The sequence below is a fragment of the Solanum tuberosum genome, unplaced genomic scaffold (assembly GCF_000226075.1).
Source record: "Solanum tuberosum cultivar DM 1-3 516 R44 unplaced genomic scaffold, SolTub_3.0 scf00649, whole genome shotgun sequence".
NCBI classification, from domain to species: Eukaryota; Viridiplantae; Streptophyta; class Magnoliopsida; order Solanales; family Solanaceae; genus Solanum; species Solanum tuberosum.
In genome coordinates, this window is record NW_006239561.1 from 227,053 (window position 1) to 229,914 (window position 2,862).

Genomic DNA, 2,862 nt, shown 5'->3' on the forward strand with positions numbered 1-2,862 from the left:
ATTGTGCAAATAATAAGTGTTAGACTTTGGAGGTTTATTTGATTGGTTACTTTAATAAGTTTTGAGCTTCCGCATTATTGTTATTATTCGTAGTTGAATTATTGATATATGTTGGGGTTTGGATTCCTTGGTTCGCCCACTTAGGAGGTTAAGTGTGGGTGCCACTCACGACTCATTTTTGGTCGTGACAAACTTGGTATCAGAGTGTTGGGTTCGGTGATCTCATCACACAAGGACAAGTCTAGTAGAGTCTTGCGGAACGGTATTGGGACGCCTTTACTTTTCTTCGAAAGGCTATAGGACTTTAGGAAAACTTCATTCCTTCTTTCTTTCGTGCTACTACTTGAATACAATTGGTATCTAGGTGATACAAATTGGTATCTAAACTTCTTTACTCTATTTCACATATGGTTAGTACTAGAGTATTAGAAGTTGAAATAGCAACACCAGAAAGAAAAAAAATGTGTCCTTGGAAATAAGTATTTTTTCTCGATTGACTACAGGGCCTGTAATGACTAGTGATCAACATGATTTTTTTTATTAAGTTCATAAAGTTGAAACCTTTATTCTTCATCGGTACTGATTATGAAGATGTTTATGCTTTCATTGTTGATTGTTTTAAGTATCTTCATAAAATGAATATAGTGGAGAGTCTTAGTGTTGAGTTTGTGACATGCTAGTTTTGGGGAGACGCCAGAATGTGGTGGCGGTCTCATCTTGAGTGCTGACCAATAAAGGCACTACCTATAACTTGGGAAGCATTTTCTAGCTTCTTCATGGTGAAGTGTATATCCCGTACTTTGAGGGATAGGAGGTAAAGGGGGTGAATCCAGATGACTGCCAAGGTGACAACATTCAAGAAGTTTCATAAGGGAAGGCTAGATAATGAACACCATTACTTGGAAAATACAGTTAGTAAAGTTGTCGTAACACATATAAGTTGCTTATCGAATGATGAAATTATGTTGCGCGAAGTGAAGTCAGAATCACTACTACAATTTTATAGATTGAGTGTATACCAAAGAGGGTCATGATACGACTATTAGAACAGTACTGATGCTTACTTGATTAGAGTTATGAAGTGTGTTACTTTTGTTATCGACGTGATCTAAGAAAGAATGCAAATTTCTTGGGGGTAGAGACAAAATGGATTTGATAATGTTTTATAGTTACTCAATGAGTAGAATTGTGTGAGCTATTCAGGTACGATCTTCTCGATAGGTATGATGTGTGATGGATCTAATAGACTTTCACGATGTGGTTCTAGTGTTATATGAAAATGAATACATTGATTGTCAAGTGGGAATACTAACTACTTAAGGAGTTATCTATTGTATGACATGTTCAGATAATGAGATTCAGTGTTGCATTGATCACATTTGAGAAACCAACTAGTTTGTTACTACGCATGCTTAGGTTAAACATTGTTTTAAGGAAGCTTTTAGTGGTGGATATTTGGTACGGTATTAATGCATTAGGTAGTGAAGTCTATCTTGAGGGGTTTTAGGACTAGTGATTTTATCTTAAGCTCCAAAGGAGTGAATTGATACCGGAATGACAAACTTATGTATAAAGAAAGTTAGTGAGTATACTCGGGTGATGCAATTGAAGATTTTAGTTACAAAGTGTGTATAAAATTTGGATTAGTCCTTTGGATCTGATCGATATAACTGAGTTGAGGTGTCATGTCGATGAAAAGGTTGACTTCGTGGTGATGACAAGGGCATACTAAGCATCATGATAATACGAGTTAGTGATGGATTGTGATTGAGATGCAACTATAGAATACAAATTGTTGATTAAATAAATTTTGTATGGTAATAATGACTTGTCATTATCTAAGGTTGCAATTTTCTATTATTTAGTGAGTAACGTGGTTGTATGGAAAGTTTTGAGAGATGTTGGGGCACCACTCAAATAGAATTTAAAGAAGCTAGAGTCATAATGAAAATGAAATAAAATTAGTGGGATGAGTGTAGCCTTCGGAAAGAGGCGAGAGTAAGAATATGTTCTCCAATTGCAAGGACTTAAAAGGTATCTTCAAAAGGATTGAGAATTGGGTTCAGAGATGCGTAATTTCATCCGTTTTGCTATGGTTATGGTAATAATGTCACGTGTTCATCAGATTGGTTAAAAAACTAATGGATAAGACTTGACAAAGAAGTGTACATACGTCCAGCTCGAGTGTGATGATAAGTTCTTTTGTGGTTTGAGTTTGGTAATGAGTACATTTGGATCTTTAGTGAAGGATATGGTAAGATCGATGGGGAGGCGATTAATGATAAGCCAAGATACATGAATTCATAAAAATCTTCAAGTTATGAGCTAATATTGATAGATAAGGGGATTGGATTACACATTTGAATTCACAATTCATTTTTTTTAATTTTGTAAGTCTACATTCATAGTGGTATATTTTGTCAAGATATGAATTTGTAAGATAAGAAATGATCGTTCAATTGGGTATTGAGTATTTGGAAGGACTTATGCATGGTTTTGGTCATAAAGTTTGTTACTTTTGATTTTTAAAGGACACGAGGAAAGGTTTCAGTTAAAAGTGTCGGTTTAAAGTATAAGGTAAAATGTCATGGGTTGTTGATAAATGGATGAGATCTGTAAGCGAACTAGAGAAATTAACAAGAGTCTGATATATTGAAGGGTCGAGATATTTAGATTTTTGCACCTTGAGAAGAATTTGAAAAAGTGAAGGAATAAGACCTCTCGTATAAATCCTTGGGGTGTAGTTAAAGGTTGTATTGATTTTTGCCTATGAGTTTAGATATGACTGTGAGATGTGAACTAGTTCGGTACAGACTTACTAGGAGTTTATCATTGACTTTTATAAAGATTGAGTTTTGGTTT